General features: G+C 34.1%; 1 protein-coding gene across 2 annotated transcripts in view; it reads right to left on the reverse strand.

Annotated features, from left to right (window-relative positions):
• Window positions 1–14,328, reverse strand: part of GNAT3 (G protein subunit alpha transducin 3) — a 159,581-nt gene extending 145,253 nt beyond the window's left edge. For both annotated transcript variants that reach the window (XM_074194026.1, XM_074194023.1), the window contains exon 1: window positions 13,864–14,328. The gene's annotated coding sequence lies outside the window, so the exon portion shown is untranslated. The remainder of the gene's footprint in view (window positions 1–13,863) is intronic.
• Window positions 14,329–15,016: the final 688 nt, after the last annotated feature.

A 15,016-nucleotide genomic window follows, 5' to 3' on the forward strand; every position in this document is an offset into this window, starting at 1 on the left:
ATGTGAGTTATCAGTATGAACTTTCCATGCAGTAATATAAAAAGTTCAACATCATTAATTCCCTTATGATTTGCCTTTCCTCTTTGCCTTTTTTTATGCTTCACTTGGGTCTTGTATTTGAAGATCAAATTTTCTGTTCAACTTCGTTCATTTCATCAGGAAAGTTTGAAAGGCCCCTGTTTCATTGAATGACATCTTTTCCCCTGAAAGAGTATGTTTATTTGTGATGGGTAGTTGATTTATGATTGTAATCCAATTTCTTTTGCCTTCTTGAATATCTTATTCCAAACCCTACAATTCCTTAATAGGAAGCTACTAAACATTGTGTTATCCTGACTGTGTCTCCATGAAAAATTGAACTTTTTCTTTCTGGATACTTGCCATATATTCTTCTGGACCTGGGAGCTATGAAATGTGGCTATAGCATTCTTGGTAGTTTTCATTTTGTGCTTTCTTATAGGAAGTGATCAGTGAATTCTTTCATTTTCCATTTTACTCTCTACTCCTAGAATATCAGGGCAATTTTCCACGATAATTTCTCAAAAGATGACATTTAGATTCTTTTTTTATCCTGGGTTTTCACATAGTCAAATAACTTTTAAATTATATCTCCCAAATCTGCTTTCTGGATTGTTTTTCCATTGTTTTTGTTTTATTGTTTCTTGATTTCTCTCAAAGTCTACAGCTTCCCTGTGCTCCATTACAAATATACACACACACACACACACACACACACACACACACACACACACACACACATATATATATATATATATATATATATATATATATATATATATATAGGAATTTTCTTTAGAGAACTTTTGTTTCTCCATTTTCATTGTTCAATTCTGCTTTTGAAGGTGTTCTTCTCAGTCTGTTTTTAAGATGCTATATTCTTCATATTCTTTTATATCTTCTTCACCAAAACTTAGTTTTCATGATTTCCCCCCATCCCTCACATTTCTCTTTCAAATTTTTCCTCTACCTCCCTTACTTGATTTTCAAAAACCTTTTTAACCTCTTCCAAGGCCTGAGACCAATTCATATTTTTCTTGGAGACTGTGAATACAGCAACTTTGATTTTGTTATCTAATTCTTAATGTTTATTTTATTTTTTATAATTACTAACTCTTTATTGCCCTCCATGCTATTTCCCTCTGTTTGTAGTTTCCCTTTTCCCCCCTTTATCCAAATTCCCCAGTATTTTGTTTCTGAATATCACTACCTTCAGTGTGTTTGCCCTCCTATATCCACCCCTCCCCTTTCTTTTCTCTTTCCCTTTTTTCCCTTTTCTCTTCCCTTCCTCCTATTAGTTACCCTTTTCTCCCCCTCCCTGTCTCTGCCCCCTCCCCATTTCCCCTTTTAATACTTGAAAGGTAAGATTTTTTTAAGTTAACTGAGTGTGTGTAAGTTAACTTTAAGCCAAGTCTAATGACAGGAAGATTCAGGTGTTTCTCATCTCCTCCCTTCTTCCCCCTCTATTACAATAGGTCTTTGGTACCTCTTAATGAAGTGAGAATTACCCCCATTCAATCCCTTCCATCCTCCCATCTCCTTCTTGTCCCCCTTTTTAAGGAAGAAGTGTTTTTAAATCATTCTATATGAATCATAGAAAATCCTGAGTATCCATCACTTCAGGTTAAGCATATTCTCTCTAATAGAGTTATAATTCTTGAGAGTTCTTAGAGTCTTTCTCCCAACTATGGATATAGCCAGTTTCATCCTATTGGATAGCAGTCTCATGGATAAGTCATGAGTGTCCAGCACTTCTAGTTAAGTATATTCTCTCTGATAGTTACAATTCTCAAGAGTTATTAGAATCTTTTTCCAATGCTGGGATATAGCCAGTTTCATCTTATTGTATAGCAGGTTTGTTTTTTCTTTACCTCTTTTTTTTAACCTTTACATGTGTCTCTTGAACCTCCTATTTGATATCCAAATTTTCTATTTAGCTCTGGTCTTTTCATCAGGAATTGTTGGAAGTCTTTTGTTTCATTAAATGTCCATCTTGTCCCCTGAAAGAAAGGCTCAGCTTTGCAAGATAGTAGATTCTTGGCTGCATTCCAAACCCCCTTGCTCTTTGATATATCTCTTTCCAGGCCCTTTGCTCCCATAATGTTGATGCAGCCTAATCCTGCATGATCTTTACTGTTAATCCTAGGCATTTAAATTGTTTCTTTCTGGCTGCTTGCAGGATTTTCTATTTCATCTGATAGTTCTGGAATTTGGCCACAACATTCCTTGGTGTTTTCATTTTAGGATCTCTTTCCTGAGGGGATCAATGTATTTTTTTTAGGTTTTCGCAAGGCAAATAGGGTTAAGTGGCTTGCCCAAGGGCACATAGGTAATGATTAAGTGTCTGAGACCATATTTGAACGCAGGTACTCCTGACTCCAAGGCTGGTGCTTTATCCAATATGCCACCTAGCTACCCCATTGTATTCTTTCAATAACAATTTTGCCCTCTGGTTCCATGATATCAGTGCAATTTTCCATTACTAAATCCTATAATATTAAGTCCAGGTTTTTTTTTCCTTCAATGTTTTCAGGAAGACCAATAATTCTCAGGTTGTCCCTTCACAATCTGTTCTTGAGAACAGATCTTTTTTTGCTGGTTTTGCTGATGAGGTATTTTCATTTTCTTCTATTTTTTTCTAACTTTTGGTTTTGTTTAACATGACTCTTATTGTCTCATGAAGTCATTAGTTTCCACAGGCTCCATTCTTTTTTTTAGAGAAGAATTTTCTTCATTACCTTTTGCAACTCCTTTTCCAATTGGTCAATTCTATTTTTGAAAGAGTTTTCCATTTGATGAATTGAGGTTTTGAGAGAATAATTTTCTTTTTACATTTTTCCAATTGTATTTTCCAATGGTTTTCTTTCTTGTTTCAAGGTGTTAATTGTCTCTCCCAAATTTTCCAATTTATTTTTAAACTCCTTCCTTATTTCTTCAAAGGTGTCTTTCTGTGGTGGAGACCAGATTCTCCTCAGAGGTTCTAAGTTTCTCTGAGTAATGGTCTTTTCTTTCCAAATATTTTTCTATGGAACTTCCTTCTCTGGCCTTTCTTCATTTTACTAACACTTTATGTTGGGAGGGGGGGGGGCTGATTCACAGAGATTTGGTGTTGGGATCCCTAGAGGCTTTGCTCACTGAATGTAATATCTCCAGCTGGCCAGTAGGAGGTGCTAGTTGATTTTTCTGGAATGTCTGTGACCTTGATTGAGGCCCTCTCCATTGACCTGGAGGGAGTGGTTGAAGCTGTTAAATACTTTTGTCTTTGATCAATGATGGGCAATATACTGGGATCAGGTAATCACTCTCCCTATTGACAGCTGAGGTGGTTCTGTTGTTCTTACACTGGTGCCTGGGGCAGAAATAGTCTGTAATTGTGTTTGTTCTGGAAAGAGGCTTTAGCTGAAATGGAGATGTGGACAATGAGTTCTTCCTGACCAGAGGGGCTCAGGGATTATGGTCTGAAACTGTCCTGCACAGGAACTCTCTGTCCAGCCCTGCTAGCAAGCACCAGATGGTCAGCGCCACCACCAATGCCTCTGCTCCCTAGTTGACCCAAACCCACACTGTTGACCAGGCTCTAGTCCTGCCACTGATCAGGCTAATCCATGGCTAATCCAGGCTCTCAAACTCTTACCAATTCTGTGCTCTTGGCAGAGTCTGCCCTCTGCACCCAGACTCACCCACAATCTCAGAAGACAAATCTTGAAGTAGATGTTCTTCTGGCTTTTCTTTCTGGGTTTGTCGATTGGATTTCTGTTAAGAGGTTTGTTTCATATTATTTATGAGGGAAGATCAGGAGACTTTAGAACTGTACCTGTCTTTTTTCCATCATCTTGGTCAGAAGTCGAGTTTTTATTTTGATCTTCCTCATGACCATAGTAACTGTCTATAGTCAGATTTTTTTTTCTTCATTTGTTTATTCATTTCCCTATTGATTTAAATCTTTGTTAAGTTGATGTTCTGTTTTCAGGGTAAAGGGAACAGTGTCCCAAGCTTTTGAAGGTTTTTGAAGCTGTTTTCAGAGATATTTTTAGAAATCTGTAAATTTACAGTTTTTCAAAGATCATATGATCTAAGGAGAAGTGTTTACTATTATCCTTGCCTATGCTTTGGTTTGAGGGAAACCACAAGCATACTGTTCTGTACTGGAACTATGAGGAAGATTCCTCCTCCCCTGCTTATGCAAGTTCTGGAATACTTCTGCTCCTCCTTGCCCTAGAACTATAACTCAGGACTGTGACCTGGATCTAAGTGTGGGCAAAGCAGCTGAGTTCTGCCTCAGAGTTAGCAAAGAGAGCCCTGTAATCTCTTTTTTGTCCCATCAACCCCACCCCCTTACTGTTTATGGTCACAGAGGTCCCAAAGCTCTATTAAGTCAGTGATTTTTCATGCCTGCTCCTGGTTTCCTGGGGCTGGATCTTCTCTGAGTGCATCTTATGCTTGATTACCCTCCTCCCTCACCCTTGTGCAACAGACCTTTCCTTCTAACCTTCCAAGTTGTTTTGGGCCAAAATATTGTTTCATTCCATTTTTTATTGATTCTGTTGCTCTAGAATTTATTTAAAATCATTATTTAAAAGGATTAGGAGGGGTTCAAGAGAACTAAGACAAGTCTCTACCTTTAGTCTGACATCTTGGCTCCATCTCCTCTTTAACTTGATCTTTTAAAAGAAATTTTAGTTACTGTTAATTAATAATATAGGCCTAGAGTTGTTTTTATGTGTTTTATGTGCATGATGTATTTTAATAATTCTTTTTATTTTACCTGATTTTGAGGCCATTTTATATTGTGAATTTGCCATTTTATTGATTAGATTTTCTGTTTTCTTAATCAGATTAGCTAAAGATCTTTCAATTTTATTGATCTTTTTAAAGAATCAACTTTTAGTTTTTTGTTTTAATCATTTGTATGGTTTTGTTTCTTGTGTGTGTGTATATATAATATTTATATATTAATTTAAATATCTCCTCTTTTCTGCTTTATTTATTTATTTGTTGCTTTTCTCATTTTTCAAATGTATATTCAGTTCATTAATCCTTTCTTTTTTATTTTCTTAATCTATATTTGCAAGTATGATTTTTCTTTTCCTCTGAAGACAGCTTTCTATATCTCAGAAATTTTGATTTGTTGTTTCTCATTGAATTAAGCTTGCATTTTGGAGTCCTCTTTTTCATTCTGCTTCACTTTTAGAACTATGCCAATAATTGCAGGTGTCAGAGAGGACACAGTCCCATTAGAGATACCCTCCTCCACTAAATTTCTGATTTTTTTAATCCATTACCATTCCTTTCCTGGTTGCCTTTTCCCCCATTTTGTTTCAAAATATCCTAACCAAATTGACGTTTTCCTCCTGGATTAGGTGCCATTTGACCCTAGAAATTCCAGTTTCTCCCTCTCCCCAAATGTAGGACAAAAAACTTTTTAAGCATCAAGCATCATTTTTAAAATAATTACTGATTTTCTATGACATTCTTTGATTCATTATTTAGGATTTTATTATGTCTCCATTTGGATCAATTCCATTTATTTGTTCTTGTTCCTTGAACCAATTGATGTTTTATTGCATTATGGACTATGAAGAAAATATGAACTCTTTCTGGCTTTTTTGCATTTGTTTGTAATATCTCTGTGCAATGGCCCTAATTATGTATACCATTGATCTTTACTATATCCTTTGGTGGTGTTGAACTGGTTACCTTTTTCCCCCCTTTGTCTTATAAATTGCCTAAGTCCAAGTTTTCCCATTCCTTCAAGTGCTAGTCCCTAGAAGTTCCAACTCTTTTCCCACAACGTTAAGATAAGAAAACTTTTCAAGCTTCCAATGCCCCAGAACACACCCATCTTTCACAAACTAACTCTTTTCACCAATAGGAGTATTTGTTAGTGGAAACCCCTCCTACCAACAAAGTAAAGTCCCCTGCCTTTTTCCTCCTTTATAAACTTCTCCCTGACTCCTTCTCACCCATTCATTTATAGATTCTTTTCTTTCTAAGACCATAGAGGTCATCTTCCCCTCATTTTTATTCCTATATTTGACCTTGGCATATCATACATTCATTTCTATTTCCCTCCTCCCTTATTTTCATCTACCTACCCATATTACAACATAGTCCCACAAAAAAGTTTACTTGGTGGAAACTTGTCTCCAGGTTCTGTCCCTAATGACCTAGGCAGATTTCTTTACTGTTACCTTCTTAGAACTTCTGCCAACACCTCTGTCTCTTTGTGCATATTTAGAAAGTCTTTTCTTGGTCTCTATGCTGACTCTCTGTTGTTTTTGTTATCATTGAATCATGCATTTGTTCATTCCTACATTTATGCTGTTTAAAGTTTTCAAGAAACAAATAATCTCTTTTGCTTTGTCTTCTTTGTAGTAATATTTATCTCTATAATTTAATGTCTACCTTTTTTCCATTGTGGTGAAGCTCAGTTTTATAGGTTAGGTCATCCTGGGTTTGCATTCTGAGCTCCATCATCCTTCAGAATACATTATTCATTCCTCCCTATAAGTTTGATTGGTGCAGAATAGTGATGCATTATTTGAATGTCCTTTCTTTTGTATTTGAAAGTCATTCTAATAACTTGCAGAAATTATTTCTGAATTTAATCATTAAACTTAATAACTTTGTGTTGGAATTTGCAACCTGGTTGATTTTTTATTTTGGAGGTACTTTGTTAATTCTTTCTATTTCATTTTCTACATTCAGAAACTCTGAGTAGTTTTCTATTATTTCTTTTTTATAGTGTTTAGGTGTTTTTCCCCTTGATTCCTCTTCTGGTACACCTATAATACATAGATTGTCTATGCATCCTATCTTTGAGATCAGAATGTTTTCCTTTTAAAATAAGCACATGAGGGGGCAGCTAGGTGGCACAGTGGATAGAGCACTGCCCTCAGACACTTAATTACCAAGTTGTGTAATCTTGGGGAAGTCACTTAATCCCATTGACTTGCAAAAATAAAATTAGCTATTTTTTATTTTAATGTTACATTTTTCTTCTGTTTTTCCTTCATTTCTGGTTTGGCATTCCTCTTGCTCTTTCTTTTCTTTCTTTGTTGAAACTTATCATAGATTACAGGCTGTGCAAGCCATAAATTGTGCTCTCTTAATATATTATGGTTCCATGTTCTCTGTTTTTGTCTCTGTGTGGAGTTACGTTCCTTTGTTTCATATTATTTAAAATAGTTTATTAAATCTAGAGTCCGGGGGCAACTAGGTGGCATATTTGATAAAGCACCAGCCTTGGAGTCAGGAGTACCTGGGTTCAAATCCAGTCTCAGACACTTAATAATTACCTAGCTGTGTGGCCTTGGGCAAGCCACTTAACCCCGTTTGCTTTTACAACAAAAAAAAAAAAACCTAAAAAATAATCTAGAGCACAGGTTTCATTTTGTGCTTAGTGTTTTCACTGTTGATTTATCTGTATATGTTCAAGGCCTGGTACCATTCAGAATGAGAAAATATCTTTGATTCCAGCTGTCATCTGTGTCATCTTGCTTCCTGATTAACTTTGCTTTTATTCATCAGTATGAATGTTTTACATGCCAAGGAAAATATAAAGACAAGGAATATTTCATATTTATGTTGCATACCCAGTACTTTGCACACAGTAGGAAATTAATAATTTATTGTCATTGATCCTTCCCAAACTGTGCACTTATACACAGATTTCTGTACAGAGAAATATGGATTTGATGATATTTGACATAATCTTACATATATTATCATATAACCTCAAAATATAATAGTCTCAAAGGTCATTTAGTTCAGCCCATATCTAAGTAGGATTCTGTTTATACAGTTCTTAGTAAACAGTCATCCAATCTTTATTTGATAAACCTCTAGTAAGGTGAATCTGACTACATTTTTAGGAAGTTCATTTCAGTTTTAGTTTACTCTCATTATAATGTTTTATTCTCTTTGCTAAATACTGAATCTTTCCAAAAATTATTCCTAAGATCACTATTTAGGGAAAATTTTAAGTTAGTAACATTGCATATATTCTATTTCTATTCAAGTCATTTGTCATTTGCAATTTCTTGTACTCAGTTCATTTATATATATATATATATATATATATATATATATATATGTTTTATTGATGTTGTGAGATTCTACAAAGAACCAACATATATTAGACTTTATTGCATATTCTTTGGAAAACACTTTCAGATTAAATGCTTAAAGAGTCCTGGAGATATTCATTTACAAAAATTTTGCATGGTTATAAGGATGAGCTGTTGAAATACACAAATAAGAAACTATATAGAAATCTATGGAATGACACCTCCTTAGAACACTTAGCATGATAACTTTGGAGGAAATGAAAATACTGGACTGTCTCATCTAGTAAAACCTATACTCAAAGCCAAAACTATTCATGATAAATTGAGAACTGAAAATAGTCATTTCTTTAGATACCCCAAAAGGACCATACTCATTTAAGAATTGATTCCCAGGAAAGAAGGTAGCTCAGAAAGCTAGAAAAATTTTCAGGGTATTATGTATTGGGCCACTTTTCAGTAAGGTTTCATAAAACCTTTACACATGCTTTTTTTCTGATTCCCATTCAGTTGAATGAGACAATGATAATTGCTATGTAATGTTTATAGAATACTTTGAACTTTTAGCTACATGCCAATAAATGGTTATGTAATGATATAATCTTATTGCTGATCTTTTACTTCATGATAGATATACTTTTCCATTTTCGATAGTTGCAAAATGTCTTTTGCGCATGTTTATTATTGATAACTATTTTCTTATAAGGTGAGTCAGAGGTTCCATATGGCTGTGATTACTGTCTACCTTAGTATCTGATTCTATTAACTTACTCTATTCTTATGAGGCACTTGCCTTGCCAGTTGCACAAAGCATTCCTGATCCTGAATCATTATACTCCATTAGGTACCAGAGATGTGGAGTTTGAATGAAAAGGTCAGGATATATAGAATTTTAAAGAAGGAACTTTAATGTCTTTCTAGTTCAAAGCCTTCATTTTAAATATTTAAGTGTATATATAGGTATATATACACATAAATTTATATACCTTTAATATTCAATGATTGAGTTAAAGTAGTGTCATATACATTAGTAGAGGAAGTTAGTTCCTCTGGATGTGTGAAATCCTAAGTCTAATCAAAATTAAAATTTACAACTTAGGAGTCATAAAACACTTTCATCCCCCCGGCAAAGAAAGTGTGATTAATTTGACTTGTATTATATTACAATCAATATTAATCAGTTTATTATTGTGCATAAAAATACATGACAATAACTAGGTAAGTTATATTCATATAGTAGAATTTTATAGTGACCCTTATACTTTAATGTAACTGCGTGTTTACCAGTTCACTGTTCACTGCTTGTTTACCAGTTATGAAGTTCACTTGCACAGTGACAAGAATGCTGACAAGGATATCTCCATCCTGTTTTCTTCAAATTCAGTATCCAATCCTAGCATGGGTGGAATACTTTGGTTCTTTGGAAAGTCCCCGTATTTGATATTTGTACCTCTGGACTTCTCTTGTCAAATATGACCAGATAACCATTTTATGATCACTAAGTGAAAATCCTACATGCTTCGCCCAAAGAATGAGATAACTTTATTTATCTTAATTCTTTTGCATATTTAGGTATTAAACCCCATAAAACATTTCTGATCAAGGGTATCTCAGATCATGAATAAGATCTGTTGTTCTCTTATTAAGAGGGAACTATGGATCCTTTAATAAAGTGCCATTGGTGCATAGATTTACCTCAGTTTCTTTTGTGATAGCTTTGACAATTCAAAATTCCATAAAATCTTATTTTACCACTACTTTATTTTTAAAATTTTTCTTTGATTTTATTGATGTAGTTTGTTTTTATAATTTTATGAAACCTAAATTGAAATAACAAAAAAATTGACCTTTATAAAAACTACATGGTGACAATGAAGCTTAAAACACAAATTCAAAAGAATAAAATGATCAGAGGACAAAGAAAAACACAGATTGGCTTAAACTCAACAAGAAATCCTAATAGAGCAAAACTGATTTTAAAAATAAGTGAGGTCTTGGGGTGGCTAGGTGGCATAGTGGATAAAGCACCAGCCTTAGAGTCAGGAGTAACTGGGTTCAAATCCGGTCTCAGACACTTAATAATTACCTAGCTGTGTGGCCTTGGGCAAGCCACTTAACCCCATTTGCCTTGCAAAAACCTAAAAAAAAAATAAGTGAGGAAAAAATGGTAAAAGAAATGAGAACTATGCAACAAAATTATGGAAAGAGAATTAATAGTCTGGTAAAAGAGGCACAAAGATAATGAAAAAATAATTCCTTAAAAATCATATTTGGTCAAATGATGAAAAAGATAGAAACCCTCATGAAAGAAAATGAATCCTTAAGTAAATGTAGTTCTGAGTAAAATGCTGATTCAGAAATTAGAATTCACATAAATGTACCCTCCTGTTGTATAGAGGCATCAAACACATCTTGCTGGCCACATGTAGCCCAAAACACTACAACTACCCCTACAACTAGATAAAATATCATTTGGAAATGTTTAACACAATAAATGAAATACCAAAAAACTGCACATCACATTATAAAGCTATGCCTAAAATGCACCACTGCTCTAATGAGCTTCCTCAAAGAGGAAACATTATTTTTATAAATATTTTTTATACCTGACTGTGAGCAATTGTCTATGTGGTCTCAGCTTAGTATTTGCTAAGTAAAATTACTCCCATTCATGACAGGGCCAATTGCTACATCTTACCAATTGCTTAAATTTACATTTTTAAGAGCCTGTGCTAAACACTTGGTAGAAAAAGAGAGTGGATTTTTGATTTTGTTTGACTAGAGAATTCCTGAATGAAATTAGTAAGAACAATCCATTGCAATTTAGCATCTTAAAGAGCTATGTAAAACTCATGTGGTTTATTCAAGGTACAAAATGTGTAATAGAGAGGAACTGAACCCATTTTTTTCCTTTGCTCTAAGTCAAGCTCTCTGTCCATTACACCACACTGTTTCTCAGATTCTGCATAATATGTAAATTTAAAATAAGACATTATTCTAACTTTATAGAACTTACATTTAAAATGAGCCTTTTTCATACCATTTTTGTCAAGTATTTAATACCAAGAGTTTTAAAAATTTCATTTTTTATTATAATCTGATTGAATTCCAGGTCACTTGGAAGCTTTTGAATTACATAATACATGATAAGATGTAAGCAAAGGTTTATGTGAAGGACAAAGGAGAAAGTCCGGTACCAACTGGAGCAATCTATGAGAGTGTAGCATGCAAACTGGTCTTTAAAGGGTAGGTCAGGAATAAAAAAGCATGGAAGCAAGAGAAGATATCCCAGGTATCTGAAATCGTATGAACAAAAACATACCAGCAAGAAACTATGGGAACATAAATAGGGAAGGGTGAATCGTTCTTGAGGGAAATAGTATAGAGTTAATGGTGGGGTAATGGAGAGACACCAAAGGATTTTTAGTAGAGGAATAACATCAGATCTATCCATAATCATTTAGCAATAGAAAGATTGATCAGAGAGGACCAAAAGAAACCTATCTATAGGAAGCTATTGCAATTTTCTAGATAAATATTAATACAAGCCTGAATAAAAGAAGAAGATATTCAAATGGAAAGGTTAAAACAGTAGAAAGAGGTCATCATTTGATAATTCATTGTTATGATATATAAGGCAGAGAGAATTGCTAAATAGCCAGAGGTCTTGATGCTGGAAAACTGGGTTAAACTGTGAAGGAAATTGTGAAGTAAGAAGGTACAAGTTGTTGGACGATCCAAATAAGCTTGGTTTTGATCATGATGAGTGTGAGGTACAGCTAAGACATTATAAAAGGTATCCAATAGACATGTGGAGGTGTAGTTGTCTAGATGGAGGGATGTTCCCTGTCTGTTTATCACAGATGAGTCCTGGTAAGGTGAAAGAAGGGACTGAATCAGAACTATTCTCTCTCCCTATTCATTGATAGCCTTTATTAGTATGAGAGAGAAAGCAAGAACTCTAAAACTAGGAAAGAAGAAGAAACAGAGATTATAATAACACTAGGTAAATCTGAAATCAGGAACAACTTTGGTAACTCTAATCTGAAGGAACAACTATTAAAAGAAATCTTTACTTTGATGACCTAAGTGTGTAATCAGAATAGAGATAAGTATATTTTAAAAAATATAATAATAACTTGAGTTCAAACTACCAAAAGAATGTCCATCTGTAAGGGCACAAGATGTTCAGAGAGATACAAGAAAAGTCATAGAGATGTTAAAGAAATTGTCTAGCACGTACCTATTTTTCATGGTAAGTTAGTTCATATTTACCATACTCTAAAAATATCCACTTATCAGAAGAGAGGAGTCAGATAACAGCATGAATGTGTACAGTTAGGTTGATTTTTTTAAAGTTGTGCTTTTTTATTTTTTAATAGTCATTTCCTGAATCATCCTTTCACTTCCCATACAGAATCTTATATGGTAACAATCCAGTTAACAAAATATAAGTGAGCAAATTTTCACAATCATAGTGCCTCCCTTCTGATTCTTCTGGGAGAAGGGAAATACTTTTTAACACGTATTCTCTGGAACTAATATTAATCATCACTTTTCACTGAATTAATCAATTTAGTGTTATCATTTACATTAACATAATTATTACTAGAAAGGCCAAGTGATATAAGGCCACTCATCAAGCCAGGAAGACCTAGATTTTACTCCTTTGACATATTAGCTTTATGAACTACTTGACCATGGGCAAGTCACTGAGTTTGATTCCTCAAGCATTCTCTAAAGCTGTAAGATACAAGAGGCAACGTGTAATATACTGGATAAAGAATACCAGTCTTGAAGTCAGGAAACTCATGTTTCTGAATTCAAATCTGGCCTCAAACCACTCCAGTATCTTTGCCAAGAAATTCCAAATGGTGTCAAGAAGATTCAAGTATAACAGAAATGCATAAACTGTAACAAAAAATAAGTTACAAATGATGATTATTAGCATTAGGAATTTCTGAATATAAATGAAATCACAAAAATAAGAAAATGTATATATATGGATATATATGGATATATGAATATATATATATATATATATGTCTCTTGTTTTTTCTAATTCAACAAAGGTCACCTAGTCATACATCCTCTTTCTCCAGATGAACAACTGACAATATGTTTTTAGATGTATTACTGAGAAAGTGCTGCTTTTAATTTCTTAAAATTTTAATTAATTTTTTAAATTGTATGTAACAATAGTTTTCAGCATTGGTTTTTGTCAAGATTTGTTGTTCTACATTTTTTGCCTCTCCCCTTCCATAATAGTTATATTATATGTTCAATCATGTTTAATACATTTCCATAGTAATCATGTTGTGAAAAAAGAATCAGAACAAAGGGGGGGATATGAGAAAGAAAAAACATAAAACTAATTTTAAAAGTGAAAATAGTATGCTTTGTTCAGCATTTAGACTCCATAGTTTTGCTTTGATTTTGTGGATAACATTTTCTACAAGTCTTTGTTCATGACAAGAGTTAAATCTATTATATTTGCTTGAACAATGTTGTTAATAGAAACAATGGACTTCTGCTTCTGTTCACTCCTGTTATCAATATTTTTATACATATAGGTACTTTCTATCCTTTTGCAGAATGCAACAAAGAACATCCACAATCTGATATGCCAGGGATTTTCAGAGGCAGAATACTATAGGCAGAATTCAGAGGAGAATACTGTGGGTTTGTTCAAAATCATGTTGTTGAGAGATAGATTGTCCTATGTGAGGAATAGCAAGGAAGTTAGGCTAACTGGAAAGTAAAGTGCATAAAAAAGTACCTGCAAAGTGAAGGTCTTCTCATCTTCCCAATACCAAATTCTATTCCCTGTATAGGAAATTTAATTGCATGCAGTCTCCTTTGTTCTGAAGAATCACTGAGAAAACATAATAATGTTCCAATATAACTCCAATGAGCAATTGAAGAGTTCATCAGTCTTCATCAAAGTTATAAGTTCTTTTTTATGTGTGTCAAGGACATTTTGTTAAATACTATTTTATAATGCATAAAATATAGAGGATTCCAAAAAGAAACCAATTGTACTATGTTAAAGATATTTTTCCTCATCCAAATTCATAGATCCCTTTGATCTTAGTTCATAACATAACTCTATGAATAGGATAATCAAGGCTCATCTGAGAAAGAAAGGGATATATTAGGGCATAAAAGTGCCAAAGGTATTAGTGACTTCCAGACTGCCAGACAATTATTTAGGTTCCCTATTTAGGCAAGAGTCCTTTGGCAGATCAGCTCTGCAGCAGGCCTCTGAAATCTGTAATTCAGGCTGAGACTGTAGTCCCACTGACCTTGACTCTTGTCCTACATACCAAGCCTGACTGGAGGTCAGTCTTAAAATATACTAGAAAATGTAAGCGCATGTTCTCATCCTTAAGTGCCCTAGCTGGATTTAACACCCTTCATTTGAAATGTCAGTTCTACACACACACACACACACACACACACACACACACACACACACACACACACACACACACACAACACACAAACAGGCGTACACATTCTCTATCCTAACCCTTTAACAAGTGTAGATGTACATTACTTTGATTCTCAGGTGATTTCCTTTGGATAAAACTTTTTCTAATTTGTCAGGTTGTAGGAATATCCAAACTAGTCTACAATTAAGATCAACCTAAACTATACTAAGGTCCTTTAACTTATTTTGTTTCCATATTGTTCTGTCTTCTGTATAACTTGAAGGGGAGGTATCAGTAGCTGGAAAGAAGGCAGGAAGGGAATGACTTTCTCAGGGCCACACAGCTAAGTACACATCTGAGGCTAGATTTGAATATAGCTCTTTCTGCCTCCAGGTATAATATTCTAAGCATTGCATGATCAGAGAAAGGGTTATAGATATAGAACTTTAGGATCTTAAAGCCTATCTAGTCTAGTTTTCTCATGTTAGAGATATGGAA

The sequence above is a fragment of the Macrotis lagotis genome, chromosome 7 (genome assembly GCF_037893015.1).
Source record: "Macrotis lagotis isolate mMagLag1 chromosome 7, bilby.v1.9.chrom.fasta, whole genome shotgun sequence".
Classification (NCBI taxonomy): domain Eukaryota; kingdom Metazoa; phylum Chordata; class Mammalia; order Peramelemorphia; family Peramelidae; genus Macrotis; species Macrotis lagotis.